Genomic DNA, 24,832 nt, shown 5'->3' with positions numbered 1-24,832 from the left:
TAATATCTTGCACACAGCTTCTCCTCACTGTACTACTTTTGATAACTGCACATAGGCCTACTGCCACTTACTGTGTTATTTACTGTATGCTGCTCTGTTTATGTACTTTACGTGACTGTTTGTATGTTATTAAACATTAGTGATAATGTGGAGCTTTTCTCCCTGGGCCTCCACTGAAAAAGAGCTTTTGCTCAGTCAGACACTCCCAGTCAACAAATGCCAACTAAATAAATGTAATCCTACTTGTCTCAACTGTTCGTTTTCAGAGGTGACCTGAGAGAACTGTCTGATTAAGTGGCTTACTGTCCATCACACAGAAGGTAAACACAGACTGTCCCTAGATTACACAAAAATCCTCTGTACTGCCAAACAACTCGTGTAAATAAGCTTAAGTACATTCAACCATGCAATGCAGACTGTATGAATATCTATGTTTCAAAAGACCTCTGAGCATTAAAACTCTTTAATGTTGGTCTTTAAAAGTCATGGTAGAATAGTCAGAAAGTGTTTATATATTAGATTTCATACAGTTTGTGATAGAAAAATTTATGTATACACTTTATTCCCATAGACAGATTTGGCTTTATGAAGAAAATCAAATATAAACAGTACCGCCCGCGAGGTACTAATCTGTAAAATTACCCATATCCCAAAATATGACGTAAAAATCTGGATCGTTGAAAGGTATAGCCCAACCTAAATACTGACAAAATAGAAGCGACTCTTCTCACTATTAAAATCCAAACACGGTAGTCTATATATCCTTCTTACTATACCCCCCCCAAAGATAAAACGCCTTTCCCATTTCCTCACAGGAAACGCGTACATATATGACGTAGACACGCACGAGTTACGTACGCGTAAAATTAACTGGTCCTTTAGTTTTATGAATCCTATCCTGTTGTACGGTTTGGATGATTTCATCGGGTTTTTCAGCTTGCGTATAGTAAAATTACAGGCACTGTTTTTTCTGCAACACACGTGCGCATCTTGGTTTGAAAGGGAAAATACATACAGTAATCTGTCAGAGCGGTGTTACGGTTTTTGTTTTGCAGACTTTTCTGATGCTACACTGAGCGTGGCTGAATATAAAGATGCTCCGAAATCTTAGCGACTGCATGAAGGATTACCCTGGTCTAAAGCAGTTTGCTGCATAGTTGACTGTTGGAGGTGATTTGGTTTGCCTACAGCATTTTAATGGAATAACTTCGGAAATATTAATAAAGGTATTAAATTATTCTACTGATTCCACAACTTGCTTTCTGACAGTCTACCTTCTTTTTAAGCAGCCTAGTGGTACTGCATAGGTTTAGGAGATGCTTTGCAGGATTGTTGAAATTGTACACTGTGATTAGCTAGAGATGTCTGATTTATACACTGAGCTGCTTTGGTGCTACGTAGTTCTTCCAACGCAAGTTTTGCCGAGTTAAAGTTAATAAAGCAGGTATAAACTGTGGAAGACCCATCTTGTTGTTAAGAATTGCCTGAAGTTTACTGGTGCAGCATTTGTTCAGTTAACAGTATCTGTAAACCGTTTATGGGAGGATCTGGTGCTCCCCTTCACTCCAGCCAAATTCTTATAGGGGGCGTTAAATGATGCCAGGTCCCTTACAGACAGTATCGTAGAAAATGCAAATAGTGTAAAGAACACATTTTTTCATTCAACTATAGTAGATTATTGTGTAATATAGCTGTATCCGCGGTGGTACAGCGGTAGTGTTGTTACCTCACAGCAAGATGTTCTCCTGTTCGATTCTCACCTGGAGTATCTTCTGTGTGGAGTCTGCATATCCTCCCTGCAGTCGAGTGGCCTCCAAAAGATATGCGTCAATGGGCGTGCCTTTGCTGAAGGTTGGGCGCCGGCACTCTTCTTTCGGCTGCTCCCATTTCTTCCTGTCCACTGCATCTTGCACTGTCATACCAACCACCTGCATGTCCTCTATCTTACCACATCAATAAACCTTATCTTAGGCCTTCCTCTTTTCCTGTTACCTGGCAGCTTCATCCTTAGCATCTTTTTCACAATATACTCTGCATCCCTCCTCAGCACATGTCCAAACCAACGTAATCTTGCCTCTCTGGCTTTGTCTCCAAACCTTCCAACTTGGGCTGACCCTCTAATATACTTATTCCTAAGCCTGTCCACCCCAGTGTAAATCTTAACATCTTTTACTCTGCTACGTCCAGCTCTGACTCCTGCCTTTTTGTCACTGCCACTGTTTCCAACCCATATAACATAGCTGGTCTCACTACCCTCTTGTAGACCTTCCCTTTCACACTTACTGTTACTCGTCTGTCACAAATCACTCCTGACACTGTCTTCCACCCACGCCATCCTGCCTGTACTCTCTTCTTCACCTTTCTTCCACACTCACCATTACTCTGAACTGTTGATCCCAAGTATTTAAACTCATCCACCTTTGCCACCTCTACTCCCTGCAGCCTCACCATTCCTCTATCCTCCCTCTCATTCACACACATATATTCTGTCTTAGTCCTGCTGACCTTAATTCCTCTTCTTTCTAGAGCATACCTCCACCTCTCCAGGGTCTCCTCCACCTGTTCCCTACTCCCACTACAGATCACAATGTCATCTGCAAACATCATAGTCCACTGGGACTCCTGTCTGATCTAGTCTGTCAGCCTGTCCATTACCATTGCAAATAAGAAAGGACTGAGTGCTGATGCTTGATGTAATCCCACCTCCACCTTAAACACATTCATCACTCCCACCGCAGACCTCACCGCTGTCACACTACCCTTGTACATATCCTGTACCACTCTTGCATACTTCTGACACTCCCGACTTTCTCATACAATACCACAACTCCTCTCTAAGCACCCTGTCATATGCCTCCTCTAAGTCCACAAAGACACAATGCAACTCCTTCTGACCTTCTCTGTACTTCTCCATCAACACTGTCAGAGCAAACATCACATCTGTAGTGCTCTTTCCTGGCATGAAACCATACTGCTGATCACTAATCATCACCTCCCTTCTTAACCTAGCCTCCACTACTCTTTCCCATAACTTCATTCTGTGACTGATCAGTTTAATCCCTCTGTAGTTACTACAGCTCTGCACAACACCCTTATTCTTAAATATACCACTTTAGTAAAATAATTAAACGTTGCTGTCATCACTGTGCAGTTCCTTGATAGAGTAACAGGCGCTGAGCCCATAAGTCAGCAGCTCATTACTTGTTTCTGTATCGTGGTCCAGAGTGTTTTGACATTTACAACACATTATTAGGACTCTTTAAACCAATTGAGAAGCCCCTGGACAGTTACAGCACACAAGGAACCAGGCGTGCCCCCTGGATAGGAACCCTAGTATAAAAAGTAAGTGTCTTTGTTTCATAAAAAATGCAATAAATAACAAAACTGTATATAGTATAAAGCATAGAACATGTGTTGCAACTTGTCAGGAGATCTTGCTTCTCGAGGTGTGTACCAGTAGCGATTACAGTCTTGACATCAGGTTAGATATACAAACCTTTTCAAGTGTAATATAGAGGCTGTCCAATACTTTAACTCTAAATTCTTAACTGTCCTAGACCAGCATGCACCCAAACGTAAAATAAGAATCTGGGCAAAATCAGCCCCATGGCTCTCCAAAGATACCAGGCAAAAAATCCTACTCAGAAATAAAGCCTGGACTAAGTGGCGAACTACTAAAAGCACATCTGATCAACAAACATTTAGACAACTAAGAAACGCAGCTAAAAAAATCTATACTTTTAGACAAATAAAACTTTTACTGTAAAATACAGAAAACACACCAAAATATAATCCTCAACAATTCTGGGCAAGTATTAATAAACTCCTTTACCCAGGACACTCCAGTATACCAACCCCTATAGGAGCTAATTATGACACTCCCTTCCAAACTGCAATTAACTTTAACTCCTTCTTCACAGAAACCATCCAATCTCTAGCCAGTCAGCAACCCCCTGACACTTCCAGCCTACAAACCCCTATGACTAGCACACTTCCTACTACAACCCATCTCTACTAACTTCATTTTCAAACTCCTAGCTAAACTTAAGTCTTGTACCCCTTCTGCTGACCAGATTCCTGCTGAATATCTGCAAAAAGCAGCAGCTTATCCTATTGCCATCCTTATAAATAGAACCATTAAGGAAGGTTCCATCCCTGCTATCTGGAAAATATCACACATCATCCCCCTACATAACGGTGGTAACTCCAATGACTATTCAAACTATCGGCCCATAGCCCTTCTATCCCCCCCTAGCAAAAATAATGGGAAAATGCATTCATCATTAACTAATAGGCCATCTCACTCAACACAACATACTAGACAAATGCCAACATGGCTTTAGGCCATATCGTAGTACCACTACTGCCCTCTTATCTTTTACTGACACCATTAATAGATTCCGCAATAACAACAAACTCTCTTCAGCTCTTTTTATTGATCTTTCAAAGGCTTTTGATATGGTAAACCACTCATTGCTTATTTATCTTCTCAAATCACTTTCCCTAGATTCTCTATCTGTAAAATGGTTCACTTCCTACCCGAGCAACAGGCAACAGGCAGTGCTCTGGGAGAATAAACTGGTTCACTTCCTACCCGAGCAACAGGCAACAGGCAGTGCTCTGGGAGAATAAACTATCATCTCACCTGCCAGTCACACTGGGTGTACCCCAGGGCTCCATTCTAGGTCCCCTCTTATTTTCAATTTTCATTAATGATCTCTACTTAGCTATTCCCAATGCAACTTGTATCCAATATGCAGATGATTCGACATCAGTCTGTACAGTCAAATTTGCATCTGAACTGCAATCCCAAACCCAGAAGGTATTTAACATAGTTGAGGCATGGGTTTTGAAGTGGTGCCTCCTTTTGGATCCCAAAATAAACTAAACTCCTGCTCTTTACTCCTACTCGCAGGTCAATACCAATAGATTTCTCAGTAATTTCTAATAATGGCACCCTCATATCACCAGACTCTACCACCAAACTCTTAGGGATTACAATAGACAACAGCCTTAACTTTGATACCCATATTAACAACATTATAAAATCAGTTAACAGAAAAACGGGCTCCCTGTATAAAATGAAACCCTTCTTAACACCAACAGCAAGAACTGCCATTGCCCACTCCCATCTAATCTCTACTCTTCTCTATGCCTCACCCAATATATACCAACCTTTCCAAAAATAATCTTCTCAAACTAGCTAACTCCTATAACAGCATAGCCAGATTTGCCATTGGTAAACCTTTCAGAACCCATCACTGTCATAATCTCAAACTGCTTGGGTGGCTTGAACTACAAAATCAGCTTCAAATCAACCAACTTACTACTGCCCATAACATCCTTTACCAACCTAACAATACTCCAATACTCCTAGACCTCATAACCCGTTATAGAAGTCTTAACGCCTTGCGTTCATCAAATAAACTGCTAATTAACATCAGTAAGGCTAACAACATAGCAGGAGACTCTGTGTTCTCAAATACAGTTGGGGAAAAAGTGGAACTTCTACCTAGTGAACTTACTTCCCTTCCTTCCTTATCACTCTTTTTAAACAAAAAATTAAAATCTTCCTGAAAACACGCTGGCTTTGCCCTTGTAGTAACCCTGACTAAACAATCAATACTGCTTCTAGTACCTTTACTGACTTAATTACTGTGCTTTAGTGCAACATGAAAGTACATATGCAGATATTTGAAGATGTATTGGCTACTTGAATATGTAAATAATTGGCTCTAAATATTGTAAATAGTTTTTATGAAATGTGTAGAAATATTTCATCTATGTCTGTTTGTTTGTAACATTATTGATCTTGTCTGTTCATGTCTGTCTTGGAGCTTATCTCCCCGGGCCTCTACTGAAAATGGACATGTATCCAGTTAGACTAGGCTGGTCAACAAATGTAAAATAAATAAAAATAAACATTTTGATTTACTATACAAAGAATAATTTCTAAAAAAAAAGGTGGTATTACTAGCTATCCAATTAAAATCCTCATATATCACTTCTGGACTCCGTCTGTCTTGTACCCTTTTAATTTCATTGTTATCTGTAAAATGTATACATTGGGTACTCTTACTCTAAGCAAAATATTATTGTTGGCGTGTGTGTCAAATGGCCTATATGCTGCATGCCTGGCCTCACTGACTGGTTTACAAGTGAGTTTATTGCCAGATCTAACGTCTGCATATCATATACTTATTCTGCTTTTTGTTACATGTTATTGAAAAGTTTAACAACCACCACCTCTTTCCAGTCCTACTTTGTTGCATCATATCAAGGAAGGTGGGGGCAACCCTTACAAGTGTGCCATAAGGGATTCTAACTTGATACTGTCACTCTGTTGTGCTATGCTTTTTCTGAACTGGTGTTTGTGAAGATTTTGAACACTTGTTGCAGTATATTGAACAGTGAGTTTATCAACTTCAGCAAACTAGATTATTATTCATTCTTGCATGAAACACCAGGACGTTCATTTGGTAAGGGGTTCTAAAGTTCATTTATGATAAGTCACTGCTCAGTACCATCAAGATCAATGTTATTTGGTTATACGTTTATTTGGCTACTGGTAAGCGAAGTTGATAGTTTCTGCTAATGTCTTGCATCACTTGATAATATGTAGTCATGCTGTGATCTGAATATGCGTATAGTTTGGTCTGTCATGTTAATAGCGCTAAGGATCCATTCTCTGGTCTTTACTAAGCTTGACTGGGACCTGGTCCTAATGTGCTTACTAGTTGCTACTGCTGCTTTAGTACTTAATTACATTGTGTTTGCTAGTTTTACAGGACAGTAGCATCTAGATTATGTGGTCTCCCTGCGCTTGAGCTCTACAACTATCATTTTTGCATTGAGTATTTTCTGACTGCACTCTTGAGGCAGAAGTGTGCAGGAGCAAACCTGTCTGAGTTGGCTGAAAACTTATTGTGTGCTTTCCTGATTGGTGTGTAGGCCTTGCTGTTGTAAAACTTTGTTTTTTGATTGTAAATAAGCTCAGTGTTTACACTACGCTGCTCTCAGTGCAGCGGTGGTTAGCAGTGCCCCAGTATAGACAAATGCTTTCATGTTAAAATTTCCCTTAGAATAACCAACCTTCTCCAGTTCCCCTGCTGCCCTAGGAGCATCTAAGTTGTGCGTAGAGCAGCATTGCCTTGTTGTATCTTTGCAGTTGACCCAGAGTATAGCAACCATTCTTTGTCCATGTTCTGTTATCCCAGTCCAGTTAAATCCCCTCGCTCTTCTCACTAGCTAAATCTATTCTAAAAAAACCTGAAATCATGGATAGACACTTTATCTCTGTGGCCAGACTGTTGGATATTGGCATCCTGAGGTAATGTAGCATGTGTCTTGTGCGTATACTGGCAACCACTTAATCCTGAAACATACACACACATTGTGAGAAATGTAGTTACACTATTAAAATTGAGTCACAACTCTCACATACTGACAAATCAAATGACAGACAGGTTGTCACATTTATATCATCATTTCCTTCACTAAATAAGGTCCTGACGCACAAACCCACGTATGCAGAGGTACTGACAAGTAACTTAACAAAATCCCAGAGGCCACCCATATGCTGCTGTCAGAAACCACATGCAAACAGTCAACACCAGCCACTACACACAAAAGTACAAATCGGTGTATCTACAAGTAAGCCCCAAGGCGAAACACCATGCATCTTGGTCATAGGAGACTCCATTGTAAGACACATAGACACCCCCCCTCACCAAGTTGGTTAAAGATAGTGTTACATTAGTTTCCTGTCAAGGTCCAGATTTTCCAGATCATGCAGGCATTTGGGTCATTCAGCTACAAGTACCAGGATGACTTGGTCATAGTCCATGCAGATGTAAATGACTTGAGATATACCTCCCTGCACTATATGAAAAGAGACGTGATGGACCTCTTTAATATGTTAGGATGGTATGAGGCTTGCATTGAGCAGCATTCTACCCTCACCAAGATTGATGCCACAATATAAACAGAAAATGATTGACTTCAGTATTTGGTTTAGCTACTGGTGTCATTCCAAGGGGATCCATTTTTGTCAGTCTGGGATGACATGATCAACAGACCATGCTGCTTTACCAGAGATGGTCTGCACCTGTCGCCGTTAGGCTTTTGAATACGGCTAAGGTATTAGCCACTCCCATAGTGTCTTTTTTTTAGGCAGTGCCAAACCAACAGACCTGCCAACATAATAAATTCTTCCAATGCCAAGTTGAAGGTACTACTGTTCAGTGCTAGAGTCTTAACAAAAAAACTGCACTCCGAGGGGAAGCTCTCCTCACCTTGGAGAATGCTATGTCTGTACAGTTACAGAGACGTGATTGAAGGCTGCAGAAAACACCCATGCAGTGCAAGGGTACAATGCCTATCACATTCAGACTGCCCTCTGAATGAAAATAATGAGAACAGGAGTTGTTTCCATTTACATAAAACAATCACACCTCTAGATTGATCAAGCTACTCATGGTCGAATTTTTTTTTTTACTCTTATAAACTGAGAAACGTACACTACTACTAACTTGCAGGCTCACAGATTCCTGGACTTTGTCAGTGTAAATGCTGTAGAACAGCTGGTCTTCACTCCTACTCGGGGCTCGGATATCCTTGACGTTGCACCCCCACCCCCCAGTATAATGTCCTCATTGGAAAGATTGGATTATAAACTGGTCTGCTTTGACATAAATGTAACGGTGGAACCCCCATCAAACCCTAGAACCCTAAAGAATTTTTCCAAGGCAAATTACTTTCTGTTAAGTGATAATGTAGGTAACTTTAAAAGTTCTTCCAACCCTGAAAACACTGAGGTCTATGCAGAAGTATATATGAATGAATGCCTTATACAGCCACTTAAACAACTGCATAGAAGTGGCAGTACCTGACGGAGTTAAACCCAGGTGTAGCAGGAAAAACATGTCACCCAGAGAGACCCCTGGCATAAGTAGACTATACAAGAAATTCCTGTCTAGAAGTTAGTAGGAGGGTGCACAATAGAGAAAAAACATTTTGTCATTAGTCTCAACTGGCAAGTCAGGGAACTAGTCAAGTCTTCAAAGGCTAAATACGAGACTATAGTAGCATCTCGAGCAAAAGGTAACCACAAATCAATTTTTAGTTATGTCCAAAGTCTTAAGGGAAACATTCAACCATGTGCAGTGTTGGCTGTAGATGGTACTACCCGTACTCAGTCAGAAGAAATAGCAAACCTGTTGTCTGATAAATTCGGCTATATTTCACCTCATCTTCACTTCTGTTCATTCCCCTTGAAACAGCTTCTACCATTCCTTTACCTTAACCACAAAAGAACAGTTATCACTGTGCTCTCTAAAGCTAGAAATATAGCATCAATGGGCCCTGATGGAATCCCAGGGTGCCTGTTAAGTAACTTGAAACATGACCTAGCAGATACAGACAGATCTATATTTAACCACATTCTCCAGACAGGCTTTGTCCCAGTAGAGTGGAGGACGGCAGTAGTCATCCCTTTGCGCAATGGGGAACCATCACCGGACTCAAGAAACTACTGAACCATAAGTCTGACTAGCCTTATATGCAGGGTTATGGAAAGGATTATCCTGGACCTGATTAACAGTGGCATAGGAAATCTACAGACATTAGACCCAACCCAGTTCACCTTCATCAAGGGCAGGTCCTGCCTGCTCATTGTGGTGGACTTCTTTGAGGAGGTCACCAAGGCCATACCTACCTTGACCTGGTCAAGGGACACAATATCTCACCAGGGTATTATAGCTAAACTTACAGAATTGGGTATAAACCTCTACATTACCAGGTGGATAGCCAAATTATTCACAGGATACATGTTGTTAGAGTGGAGGAATCTGCATCCAGCAAGAGGCCAGTCACCAGTGGGGTACCGCAGGGCTCAGTACCGGACCCCCTTCTGTTTGGAATATACTTCTGTGATGTCAAGGTAAATGCAGATGGCCTTTGGCTGACCAAGTTTTCCGATGACTGCAAGATGGGGGCAATCCTTGACTCCCCAAACGATGTTGATATCCTACAGATAGGTCTGATGCAAACGAATGATTGATATCAGAGCCATGACCTCAAAGTAAATATGAAGTGCATAATAATACTACTCTTTGGGAAATGAAATACAACTGCAAATTGCAACATTGATAACACCCCCACTAACAGTGGATCTAGAGTTGAGAGATCTGGTACTCTGATAGTAATCTGCACTTTGACTTCCATGTGTCCACGGTGGTGAGGAAATCCTTCTATGTGGCTCAGCTTATAAGTAAGGGCATGCCATCCATATCTAAAGATGTCATAGTAGGACTCTACTTTGGCCTTCATCAGACCAATAATCGGGTACAGTTCACCAGTTCACCCTTTGGTTTGTACCTCAACAGGCACCTGCAACAGTTGGAGCATCCTCAGAGGTTTCTCACCAAAAAATACAGGGTATAATCAACATGTCATATGTGGACCAGTTAAAAGCCCTATCAATGTATTCTGTTTCCTACCAATTACTGAGGGATGATCTGTGCCTGACCTACAAGGCAGTCATTGAACCAGTTCTGATGGAAATGTTGCATAGTTATAAAACTAACTGCATGGGGGTTACCTGTTCCAGAAGAGATCTAAACCTGATCTCCGACATGAATGGATCATGCTGGAGAGACAGATGCATGTCCCAGAGATTGCTCCTCCTCTGGAATAGGCTTCCTTTTCACGTGAAACAGACCCCCACCCTGACCATTTTAAGGGAAGTCTGGACCAATGGATGGCAGCCCGCAGACTGACTCCTGGGGGTGGCACTCGTCTGTTATGGACAGAGGCATTCTGTAAAAATTGTCATAACTCCATTTGCTGACAGTTATCTTTCCAGTAGGGACAGAAAATTGTGTAAAGTCTGGGTAAAACTGGTAGGCTTGTAAGGGCTCTTGAGCTGTTAGCCTAGTAATCTTCTGTGAAGTAGTATAATAGCTGTATCATTGTACAACATTATTAAGTATTGAATTTGTGTAAAGTTAAGCTTTCTTGCTAGTGTTGGGCTGTTGTCTTGCAAGGAAAGTTTACATATTGATGAAATAAACAGAAAAGTAGCTCATTGTTTACATGGAAGTCACTTAACCTTTTCAAGAAGGTGGTTCATTTCCACTAATGCTGGGCTGACAAGGCCAATAAAAATGCCAAAATATGCATGTCCACGGCTACTGGCATTTGGCTTTATTGGTCTGAATGTAACTGTAAAGACTTAAGTAAAAAAAAAAAGTCATTGACATTTAGAGGCCATGTAGCTGAAACATTTGATGTCCTTAAGGGATCCTTTGCTTATATCCCATGGGCCTCCATTAGAAGAGGTTTAAGGTATCACACAGTGCAAACTGTAGCTTGGCTTACTTTTTCTTGCAGTTTTTATTGAATGATTTGTTTGTATGACCTTCTTACCCTTTGGTTTACATATACACACACACACACACACACACACACACACACACACACACACACACACACACACACACACACACACACACACACACACACACACACCCATTGTGGAAGTCTGCAGGTGCAGTCGTTGCCTGCATCCCCAAAGTACTGTGCCCCCCTCGATATGCATGGAAGTAGCTCCCTGTGGTGTGTATTTCATGTATTTTCTCAACCTTACCTAAAATACATGGATGTGTACCTGCAAGAATACTATCCATTTACTGTTAAACACAGGACAAGGAAATTTTGGCCAGTGTCAACGGCATCTGGCTGACTATTTGTAGATGCTGGTAAATTAGGAGCAGTTCTAGAATCCCCCACCAACTCAAATGCTGACGAGGAAGGGCTGATGCAGACAAACTGGTGCCAGAGCCATGGACTAAAACTAAATGCCAAGAAATGCATAATAATATCCTTCGGAAAGTCATCCAGCCCTGGTAACTATTATATTGATAACGCACCATAGGTGGTAAGCCTGTAGTCAGGGAATCGGGAACATATGTAGACAATAATCAAACTTTTGACCACTGAGTGTCTATAATAGTGAGGAAATCATTCTGTATTGTGCAACTTGTAAACAAATGTATGGTATCTAGGGCCAAGTTAAGTCATTGTTCCACTGTATTTGGCATTTATCAGACCTGTCATTGAGTACAATGCCCCCTTTGGTATCTATATAACCAGGCGTATCCAACGATTAGAACGTTCACAAAGGCCCCTCATTAAAAGAATACAAGATGTAAGTAACATGCCCTATACAGACCAATTTCGTGTATATCTGCAAAACAAACCACACCAGAATTACCCGTTCTAAAGACTTGAATCCTGCCTGTGCTGGAGAGACAGGTGTGTATGCCAAAGACTGTCCTTTCTCTGGAACAGGCTCTCCCTCCATGTGAAGAAGAGTTCTCCCCTAACCCAATTCAACTGTAACTTGAGCAGTTGGATGGAGAACAGGAGATTATCCTTGGATTGACACCTATGCCTCTTAATGGACACTGGCAGCCTGTAAATGGTTCATCTCCCATGCCCCTGCTTACACTAATCAAGGGTATGAGAACTTGTCAGGGATTTGGGATGCATGGCTAGACTTAAAAAGGCCCTTTTGGCCATTAGCCTAGTAAACAGCTATGAATCATTGCATAGTAGTCTATATATTTAGATGTTGAATCGTATTGTTTTTGCCAGTTAGTAACCTTGCTTCTAGTATGTGGAATCATGATTTTGTAGCATGTTTTTAGTTTCTGATATGCCTGCCTAGTTACACTGTTGGTGGTTTTGAAGCAGAACGGAGGGTATGTATCCTAGTTTGCAAGTGATGTGACAGATCGTTGAACGCTTTTGTGCATAATATAATACTGCAATGCAAAGGGCTGTATATTCTCCTTTATTAATATCTGCCACTTTCAAAAAAATCTTTATAAATAAACTCTCTGGTCTGTTTTTAAGAAATAGTAAAATTCCTGCAAAAAAAAGTTTGTTCACAGTACACTGTATATTGAGATGGGAAAAGAAAAGTAGTACGTTTTAAGATCAAGTTCTGTTTCTCACATGAAGTTTAGTCCGGAAACGCAGAAATAAAGCAGGCAGTACATGAAGTGGTCTGTATCTGTTAACAAAAAATTATGTCTGACTATAATACTTGAAAAATAATTACTTTGGAATTGAAACTTCGGTCTCACCAGTTAGGAATCTAGTGTTTGATCATCAGTTCAAGTTAATGGATCTCCCGCAGATGCGTTAGGCAAAAACACCCATTACAAAGGGCTAAAATCTTTTTTGTCCCTTAAGTCAATTCACTGTAGCTCATACAGTTTCACTGTGATCTCATGTTATGGGGCTGTGGTTTAAATTCCTGCATCTGTACTATTTAGATGTTCTTGAATGCTGGCAGAAGTATTGGTTACTGAAGTAAAGGCATCTAGTCTCTGTATGCCACCACTGAACAGTTTTCACTAATTTTTATTTATTTTTGGGGGGAGATTCCAATTCCGTTTTGTTCTTGACCTGTTTGTTTTTCATGACCCGTAACATCATAGAATGTTGGAAGAGCTTCAGTAGTTGTCCAGCAGGGTGTTCAGAGATAATGTAGGAAATGATTACTGTTAACCCCAATGACCAGAATGGTCCAGCATAGGGATACTCTACACAGCTATGTGAGTGTGCACTTGCCCTCCACCAGTTATGTCTTGTTAGAGTCCCTGGAATATTTAGTATTTGCGTTCATGAAACCCCAAGTTGTAGAGCTGCAGTACCTGGTCTTTCTCCGGGTAGTGTTGCTGTAAACAATTTTCCTCTAGGAAAGACGTCAGCATTGACTGTTTAGTTCACCCTCTGCCAGTTTGTCTAGTGCGGGTACTGGAGAAGCTGGTGGGCTGCCTGGGATGATGATTAACTGAAGTCATCTGTGGTGTAGTCAAGGCTCTCTCTCTTTGCTATGGAGCTTAGCAACCCTTTGTCATTTTGATTGTATTTATGCTTTACATTTGTGGCTTTTCATTTTGCTAAAGGTTGTCATATAGCATGTCAGAATGTTGTTTCCACCAGGATTTCATTCATGTGGCAGCAGTTTGAATTGTGTCTTACTTCAAGTGGCTTGTTGCCCATAGCTTATGATCACACAGTCATGAATTCATATCATGTATTGCTCATGGTAGATAAGATGGAGAGGAGAGCATAGTTTGTTTTGTTACTACATAGCTGTGAGGAATATAATTAATACAGTATTAAGCTGTATGCTTTAACCCTTGTGTTTATTTGTTGACTGCTTTGTAATAAAGTTTAATTTGACTACACAAATTAATCCCTCCTGGATTATGGAAAGTAAGTTGATGTGGTTTTATAACATATATATTTGCAGTAATAAATAAGGTACACTAATCAACTACCACAAACAGTTCCATTGAAACTGAAGCTGTTTTCATAACTTGTGTTTTCGGCCTAACCAGGAATTTCATAAGAAATGAAGCATCATTAAAAGCAGTTTGATTGTACAGACAGGAAATGATAAAGCATTTCTTCAGCTTCTAGTCTTAACCAGCTGTTTTAATGAAACATTGTCATTTAAACCTAGGAGACTGGTAGCATTAAATACAGGTGCCACCAAAGTTCATTGAATTCAAGATACTCAGACCAGTTATTTCCACTAAAATTTTAAGATGCATTCTTCAGTCCAAAAAATGTAACCATTTGAATAAATATTTAAACATACTAAACTGTGTTTAGCAAGTACATTATTTTCATCCCTGTTCTTAATGTTGTTTAAATGTTTATAGGTTTTCCAATGCAGCTTTCTTTTATTTGGAGATATACTAGACTATCCACTAAATTCTTACACCCATTTCTATACATAAAACTTCAGCTTAAATTAATTGCTGACATCCACACAAACCCAGGCCCTAAACCCACACAGCAAGTACCTAAACCCCATACAAGTATCTCGTACATCAAACCCTACTAACTCCCAGCCCATCACTAACGTACGACGTAGTGGCTCTGACATCCTACTCATCAGTATGTTTGTTAGGAGCCACTTAAATAAAATATGTGAATTTCATGCTTCCCTGTACACCCCAGACAAAGCAGTCTTAACAGAAACTTGGCTTAAACCCAACATAAATAACAACAACCCCCCCACAGGCTACACCATCTATAAGCGTGGTGGAGGCCTAGCTATAATATATAAAGATACACTAACACTTTAGCGCCTGCATGTAAACCACCAGACCTCAATAACATTGAAATACTACCTCCCATATCAGTCAACCCCTAAAAATACATTGTCATAACATTAGCCTACATCCCACCTGGCAGCAACCCATCTTTAGTTGAGATCCTCCTGTGACGCCCCTGCACTGGCCTAGTAATCAAGGAGCCTCAGTCCTCGCCATTGACAACAGTGGGGGACGTACACAATGTGAAGATGACAAGTACACACACACACACTAAAGTACAATTTCCCATAAGAGCACACAGAGATCGCAGTCAGTCTGGGGCTGGTTTCTCCCTCTTTCTCCAGAACCCAGTTAGACTCCCCACTGGCACAGCTATAGAGTTGAGTCCTTAGCCAGGGTTCCAAGCCAAATCCTCCCAACACTGTCTCTGTCCAACTAGTGCTTTGTGTCCCTGCCCAAATAGCTGAGACACACACACACACACACACACTTTGAGATTTGATTTATACACAAACACACACCTGGGAAAGGCTGGCATAGGTTTACTAGCTATGCCCCCTTCTGCCGAGACCATTAGGTAGTTCTCATTGCCACCAGTACCCCTTATCAGCTACTTTATGACTCTTAACCAATACGAAAGATGGATGCAAGTCTTAAGAAATCCAAAAACCAAAAACAGAACTTGCACGAGTGTCCAAATGAAGGTCAAAAACCAAACTCTTTGTGAAACACAAGCACTTTATTCCATTAACGCTCCAAAACAAGAAAATACGTTTTCGACATAAAATCTTCATCAGAAGTGAACAAAACACAATAATCATTGAAATGCTTTTATACCATTCAAGCTGTACTAATTACAATGGTAATTGGTCGTTCAAATAAGTTAATTGGACCACTAATTTGAATAAAAAATGCAAAGGTCATTTGTTAAACTTTTCCAAGTAAAAATATAAAATAGTTGTTTAAAAATGTTACCAAGAAATAAATAAATATTTTTATTCAACATTTTGAACATTAAATTTAAAATCGTATGACTTAAAATTGCTTTAATTCCATTTACAGTGAAAAAATTACCTTTTAAATTACTTATTGTTAAACATATCTATTAAAAGCATTGTGTTCAGTGCCATCTTGTGGCTGCACTTCAAATCACAATTTGGCTGCTCTTAATTTTAAAACTGAAGAAATGGAAATCATATCATTTAAACCTGGGGGTTTTGTGGAGTCTAAAATAATCTGCCAAAAAAGCTCCCTATATTCGAGTTTGGCCTCCCACATACCACCTCTCAGTTCCTTAGGTACAATTTCCAAAGCATAAAAAAGAAAATTAGCCTGCGGACATGTCAAAGTATGTCTATAAAGGGCATTTTTATTATTTTGCTTCCTAATTTCATAACTGTGTTCATAAATACGGTTTCTTAATTTTCTCTCCGTTTTTCCTATATAAAATGAAGTGCACACCTTACAAGTAGCAATATAAACCACACCATTAGTGTTACAGTTAGAAAATCATTTACTGGCAATCTCTCTATTTCTTGATGTGACTAGAATACTACCTTCATTGTGTATGAAAGGGCATTGTGGACAACTACCACATTTAAAGGTGCCTGGCCTCTTTGAAGAGACATTAACTTTCCCAAACTCAAAAAGTTGTTTGAAGTTCAAATCCTTACGGAATATAAATGTCAGTGTTTTGTTTTTCAGTGTCTCAAGGTCAGAAATCTCAGTAAACCTATTCCATTCTCTTGTTATAGCCTGTTTCATCACTCCTGCATCTCCAGAAAAATCCATAATATATGCATCATCCCAGTTTTTCACATCTTGGATGTCAGTACTGATTCCATTAACTTCCTGAGTAGGTTTTCCAAGAATGGGGGCAAACCTATTTTTCCTTTCCTGAACCACTGACTCCATTACTTCTTGTAATAGTGAATTTGGATAACCTCGTTTGCTGAACATATCAATTACTTTTGCACACTCAGTTTTAAATTCTTTTTCACCAGAGGTCATCCTACTGACCCTGACCAGCTGTCCCTTAACCAAATTCTTTTTCTGAGTATAAGGGTGACTGCTCTGAAAATGTAGATAAGAGTTGGAAAATGTTTCCTTGCGGTGAATACTAGAAGAAAAACCACCTGATTCTTTTTTAATGAAAACATCCAGATAAATAAGATTGTCTTTGTTGTAAGTGTGAGTAAAATCCAAAAAGTTTGTTGTATTTTTAATATAATGTAAGAATTCCTTAAATTTTTGGTGAGTGTCCATCCAAAAAATGACTATGTCGTCCAAGAACCTTTTGTACAAGGACCAACAGCCTGCAAAAGGACAATCTAAAATATAAAGATGTTCCCATCTTGACAAAATTAGATTTGCATATGTGGGGGCACATTTAGCCCCCATGGCTACCCCTCTTTTCTGTTGAAAGAATTCCCCCTGGAAGAACATAAAGTTGTTCTGAAGAATGACATCCATGAATGTTAGACAATTCCTAAAATCATTTAACGTGAATTACATTACACTTGCATTACTAATGATTTATTGTTTCAGGTTGAAGCATGAAAGAAAAAGTACAGGGACATTTTTTCTGATGTTGAGGCAAAATGTATAGCCAATTCAAAAAGGAAACACTTTAAATTAGAAAGAGATTTGAAGGACTACAGGGAAGGTAGGGCTTATCCGAAACCTAAATCCACAGTTTTCAAATATAATATAGCCCACCATTACAATGAAAATGCAACCGGAGGTTTGGTCCAGCAAGATGCTGAGTTTGAAGTGCAAGATAATTTTTCTAATTCTATGGATATTCCCCCTTTACGGAGGTCGGACAGGATTCGGAACCAGAATCCTGTCCATCTCCCACAATACAAATCCAACTTCAGGCGGAACTACCATTAACCCCGCATGGACAAAACAATACACTTATTCATAGGCAAGGAAATATTTTCACCTTAGAGGATTTTAAGATTTTTAACTACAGTGATATAGAATTAAATGAAGAACATTTTCACCTTTTATCAAAAGGTTTTAAATTTATTCCCACTAGAAAAGCTAGCCTACCTAGATCTATTTTAGATTCAAAAATGTTTCTTAGGAAAATGAACTTCTCTTTTTAATATTTCAGGAAAACAATATACAATCTAGGCAAACAGTTCCACTAAGGAAGAAAAGCACGATTAACCCACCATTACACCCACAACTGAAAAATCTTGACACAATTTTAGAAAGAGAAATTAGGAAAGTAGTATCTGAACACAGGATTTTTCCTAATTTAACTACAACAGAAAGAGTTACACTGAACGAATTAAGAAACAACAAGAGCATTAGAATCATGCACCCGGACAAAGGAGGTGGCACAGTATTGATGGATTACATTTTATATGAATCTAAAATGAAGGAATTATTAAATAACACTGATAAATACTCACGAGCATCCATCAATGAGGTTAACCTAGCAAACTCAAAAGTTAAGTTACTACTCTATGATTTGCTACTAGAGGGATCCATAAGTATTGACATTTACAATTTCCTACTAAATTCACAGCCAAGGGTTCCATCTGTCTTTGGAATTCCAAAAGTACATAAGGACCCAAATGATCCCCCACTTAGGCTTATTGTGGCATCCGAGGGTTCAGTTACATCTTCTTTAGCCAAATTTGTGGATGAAAAACTGAAGAAATTGTCATATGATAGCCCAATAGTTTTGAAAGATTCATGGGATTTTCTCAGATGTGTCAAACCGGAACTATTTTCCACAGATCTGGCCTTTGTCACTCTTGATGTTGTTGATCTGTTTGGATCTATCCCTCATGACATAGGGTTACAGTGGTTTGAAGACAGCATGAGGGAAAGCAAGATGTTCACGTTAAATGATTTTAGGAATTGTCTAACATTCATGGATGGAATTGTCTAACATTCATGGATGTCATTCTTCAGAACAACTTTATGTTCTTCCAGGGGGAATTTTTTCAACAGAAAAGAGGGGTAGCCATGGGGGCCAAATGTGCCCCCACATATGCAAATCTAATTTTGCCAAGATGGGAACATCTTTATATTTTAGATTGTCCTTTTGCAGGCTGTTGGTCCTTGTACAAAAGGTTCTTGGACGACATAGTCATTTTTTGGACGGACACTCACCAAAAATTTAAGGAATTCTTACACTATATTAAAAATACAACAAACTTTTTGGATTTTACTCACACTTACAACAAAGACAATCTTATTTATCTGGATGTTTTCATTAAAAAAGAAACAGGTGTTTTTTCTTCTAGTATTCACCGAAAGGAAACATTTTCCAACTCTTATCTACATTTTCAGAGCAGTCACCCTTATACTCAGAAAAAGAATTTGGTTAAGGGACAGCTGGTCAGGGTCAGTAGGATGACCTCTGGTGAAAAAGAATTTAAAACTGAGTGTGCAAAAGTAATTGATATGTTCAGCAAACGAGGTTATCCAAACCCATTATTACAAGAAGTAATGGAGTCAGTGGTTCAGGAAAGGAAAAATAGGTTTGCCCCTATCCTTGGAAAACCTATTCAGGTAGTTAATGGAACCAATACTGATATCCAAGAAGGGAAAAATTGGGATGACGCATATATTATGGATTTTTCTGGAGATGCAGGAGTGTTGAAACAGGCTATTACAAGAGAATGGAATAAGTTTACTGAGATTTCTGATCTTGAGACATTGAAAAACAAAACATTGACATTTATATTCCGCAAGGATTTGAACTTCAAACAACTTTTTGAGTTTGGGAAAGTTAATGTCTCTTCAAAGAGGCCAGGCACCTTTAAATGTGGTAGTTGTCCACAATGCCCTTTCATACACAATGAAGGTAGTATTCTAGTCACATCAAGAAATAGAGAGATTGCCAGTAAATGTTTTTCTAACTGTAACACTAATGGTGTGGTTTATATTGCTACTTGTAAGGTGTGCACTTCATTTTATATAGGAAAAACGGAGAGAAAATTAAGAAACCGTATTTATGAACACAGTTATGAAATTAGGAAGCAAAATAATAAAAATGCCCTTTATAGACATACTTTGACATGTCCACAGGCTAATTTTCTTTTTTATGTTTTGGAAATTGTACCTAAGGAACTGAGAGGGGGTATGTGGGAGGCCAAACTCGAATATAGGGAGCTTTTTTGGCAGATTATTTTAGACTCCACAAAACCCCCAGGTTTAAATGATATGATTTCCATTTCTTCAGTTTTAAAATTAAGAGCAGCCAAATTGTGATTTGAAGTGCAGCCACAAGATGGCACTGAACACAATGCTTTTAATAGATATGTTTAACAATAAGTAATTTAAAAGGTAATTTTTTCACTGTAAATGGAATTAAAGCAATTTTAAGTCATACAATTTTAAATTTAATGTTCAAAATGTTGAATAAAAATATTTATTTATTTCTTGGCAACATTTTTAAACAACTATTTTATATTTTTACTTGGAAAAGTTTAACAAATGACCTTTGCATTTTTTATTCAAATTAGTGGTCCAATTAACTTATTTGAACAACCAATTACCATTGTAATTAGTACAGCTTGAATGGTATAAAAGCATTTCAATGATTATTGTGTTTTGTTCACTTCTGATGAAGATTTTATGTCGAAAACGTATTTTCTTGTTTTGGAGCGTTAATGGAATAAAGTGCTTGTGTTTCACAAAGAGTTTGGTTTTTGACCTTCATTTGGACACTTGTGCAAGTCCTGTTTTTGGTTTACTTTATGACTCTTCCCAAAAGGTGACCAACTCTACTGTGTAATATTACTGTTATCCAAATGGTAAGTGTGACCAAGAGGAAGACTATTTAGTACAGTGTCACCAGAAACATATGTAAGCAATCTAAGAGCTTAAATATGTCTCTCAAATATTAGCCACAAAGATTGGTTTAAATATATTTAATAATAAAGAGCAAAGCAATACTCAATCAACACAGTAACTACAGAGTTCGGAATCGCAGAAAATATTTTAAAATAACTTTGCAGTACAGTCTCAAACACAGAAAACATTTAAACTAATCTTTACTGTATTCCTATCTATATCTAAAAGATACCATGCCCTAAGTCTTACTTACAACACGCAGGCAGAGGTGCTGATGATGGATGTTTTCAGGTCAAAGACAAAATGCACACAGTCTCTCTCTGAGAGAGTTCTTAAATTACAATCAAATATTACTGCTGGGTCAGCTCGGATGACATCACTCTTTGTCACCTGCCTTCAGTTCCCAGGCTAAGAGAAACTAACATCTCTGTGTTTAAAAATACATATCTCTCAGATGTTTGCAGAACTTGTAAGTCGTAAAACAATAAAATGCCTTTATATTTGAAACCTAGTAATTATTTCTGTTTCAAGACCATAGAAAAATGTCTAGCTCTAGACATTGTCTGCTTCACTGAAACTGAGAGGTAACACAATCGTAAAACAATTTCAACTTATTTTCTTGGAAGTTTTGCAAGTTAACTCTGCATGTTCCAGCTTCTATTATTAAAACGTACATTTGCACGGGTATATAGTTTATATACATTTCTGTTCTCTTTAGGGTACACTGTGGACAACCCTGGTCTACACTTCTGCACCAGTAGTTTAATATGCACATAACATATAGTTCGCTTACATTTGTAAGACAAGTCTAAGAATCATACTAATATTGACGAATGACATAGAATTATTTACAAAATTCCAGATAGCTGGGCTGGCAGTGTCGTACCTCCTTTCTTGGTTATCATCCACATTTAGCCAGGAAACCATAATAATGGGAGACTTCAGTACTGATTGACATACTTGTTCGTCTGATAACCACTCTAACTTCATAAACATGTACTGATTCCCCCAAATGATACATCCCCAACTAGGATAGATCAGCATAGTAACAAACACTCAGTTCAAGACTGGACCCTTTCCAATAAACCATCTCTAGTCTATCACTCTGGCTGTTTCCCAGACAGCCTAAGTGACCACCTATCTAAGTAGGCATCGCCACTGCCCCCTCCCAAAAAATGTATTATATAAACAAGTGCGCAACAAAAGAAAACCTACCAAGCTTAACTTCTTCACCAACTCCATACTTTCTGTAGTAGACCGTAACAACAATGCACCACTATACATGTTACCAGGAACAGAAGCTACCACCACTTCCTGCTCTCTAAAACCTATCCAAACAAGTACAGTAAAATTTGCTAAACAAACTGAAGCCCACAACTCTAGCTGTTGATCACTTACCAAATGAATATCTCAAGTTAGCTGCCATTGCCTTCTGTTTTCCCTGTCTGTCTCTTGATTAGTCACAGAGCAATATGTTCTCTCTCTGTTGCTCAATCACAGAGCAATATGTTCCCAAACTCTGGAAAATTTCCTACGTAATACCACTACACAAAGGTGGCTCCTTATCAGAACTCTCCAATTATACCATGACCCCCCCATTAATATTCCAAAATGTGCACGCTGATTGGTCAGCGTGCACGTTGTAAATCGACTTATACTAATGGAAAAAGGTCCAGTCGCCCGGACTTTTTCCATTAGTATAAGTCTTTTTTAAAACACTGTCTTGCTATGTTAAAGGAGTTTAACATAGTAAGGCAGGTTTAAAAAAAGCAACGGAGATCTCAGTTGCTTTTTTTAAAGCTGTCTCGCTATGTTAAACTCCTTTAACATAGCGAGACAGTGTATAAAAAGCAACGGAGATCTTGCTTTCTCCGTTGCTTTTTTTTTTTAAACCTGTCTCGCTGTGTTAAATGGGTTTAACATAGCGAGACAGCTTTAAAATAAGCAACGGAGATCTCCGTTGCTTATTTTAAAGCTGTCTTACTGTGTTAAACCCATTTAACATAGCGAAACAGTTTGTAAAAAGCAACGGAGATCTTGCTTTCTCCGTTGCTTTCAAACTGTCGCTATGTTAAATGGGTTTAACATAGCGAACAACTTTAAAATAAGCAACAGATATTCTCTGTTGCTTTTTTAAACCTGTCTCGCTATGTTAAACCCATTTAACATAGCGAAACAGTAAAAAGCAATGGAGATCTTGCTTTCTCCGTTGCTTTTGCCCACAGCTCTGATGTACTGCGTAGGCATACGCATGCACAGTACATCAGAACTGCCGCAGAATACCAGACAGCTGCGGAAGGGCAGCAAGGAGGCATTATACAATGCCATTATTTAAGAAAAGTAATTATTTTTTCTTAAATAATGTCATTAGATAATATAATAACCACTTCTGGATGTGGGTAATGCTGGATTTACCCACAGTTGCTTTGTTTGGCCACTCGGGCTTCGCCCTCATGACCAAACCACGCCAACCGTGGGTAAATCCAGCATTATCCACACCCAGCCGTGGGTTATTGCTATATTATAGACCAATAGCCATTCTATCACCCCTAGATAAAATCCTGGGAAAAAAATGTATCCACACTCAACTTCTGGACCATCAGTTATCTAAAAACCTGTTAACCAATTCCCAACATGGCTTCTGACCCAAACACAGCACCACGACTGCCCTCACAAGTTTCACTAATACAGTAAACCTACTCAAATTGTGGACAACTTGTTCCCTCCATATTTCTAGATATGTCCAAGGCATTCGTCATAGTATCCCACCAAAAGCTCCTCAATGAATGCTCAATCGTTAACCTATCATAAACAGCCCTCTCTAGTTTCTCAACTACTGTTCTGACTGTTGACCTCTCCTCCCTGTTACTCATTACAGTTGGCATACCACAAGGTTCAGTTCTCGGCCCACTCCTTTTTACTGTCTTTACCAACAGACTTCACTCCACTACTCGCCTTGCTACTACCATCCAGTACACAGATGACGCCTCTCTCATCTGCGTTGCACCCTCCTTTCTGCTTTTCCAAGAAATTACCCAAAAATCCTACTCGGACGTAGAATCCTACCTCTGCAACTATTAACTTATTCTAAATCCAAACAAAACCAAATTAATGCTCTTCTCCAGTAACAAGTCCACTGACCACAATCCCCCCTTTAGCATCTTTTCACTCAACAACATCATAATCGAACCAGTCCCTCATACCAAACTACTTGGTGTCACCATCAACACCAACTTGAGATTTGATAAACATGCATCACTTAGTATTAAAAAGGCCCCCACATAAAACTAGATTATCTTTAGAGTCCAGTCATACCTTACCAACACTACCAGGCAGTTAGTTGCTAGTACCCACATTTTGTCTGCCTTACTGTTCACCTGTGTTATCTTCACAAACCTGAAAAGATCTGACTTAAATAAACTATAGAGGCCTGTTACCACAAAATTGCCAAATTCACCACAAATCTACCACACAGATCCCATCACTGTGTTGTTCTCCCCCAACTAAAATAGCTAGGACATCCGAAGCTCCTATCCCTCAACAAACTTAGTCACCCATACCACCATCTACCAACCTGATAACTGCAGAGCTTTCCAAAACCTTGTGCAAACCTACTCCAGTAACAGAACCCTCAGATCTTCCGATAAATTCCTGCTAAAAGTTACTAAATCCAGTAACAGTTTTAGGGATTCTCTTTATTCTAACCCGTGTCTCTAAAGCATGGAATTCCATTCATCGACACATTCTTTGCAGTAGCAACCTGCCCTTGTTCAAACATTCACTCAAGATGTACTTAAATGATAACTGGCTCTGTTCTTGCTCATCCCCAGGCTGACTGTACCATTACCACTACTGTTTCTTTTCCT

At 39.1% G+C, this 24,832-nt stretch overlaps 1 protein-coding gene across 1 annotated transcript in view; it reads left to right on the top strand.

The window, feature by feature from the left end:
• Nucleotides 1-850: 850 nt before the first annotated feature.
• The window catches only part of DMAP1 (DNA methyltransferase 1 associated protein 1), a 634,515-nt gene continuing 610,533 nt past the window's right edge, over nucleotides 851-24,832 (top strand). Inside the window, exon 1 of the mRNA XM_044086784.1 lies at nucleotides 851-1,226. The gene's annotated coding sequence lies outside the window, so the exon portion shown is untranslated. The remainder of the gene's footprint in view (nucleotides 1,227-24,832) is intronic.

The sequence above is a fragment of the Protopterus annectens genome, chromosome 10.part0 (assembly GCF_019279795.1).
Source record: "Protopterus annectens isolate FY-2018-M chromosome 10.part0, PAN1.0, whole genome shotgun sequence".
Lineage (NCBI taxonomy): Eukaryota > Metazoa > Chordata > Ceratodontiformes > Protopteridae > Protopterus > Protopterus annectens.
The sequence above is the reverse complement of the archived record's forward strand: the minus strand, read 5'-3'. Positions and strand labels throughout refer to the sequence as shown.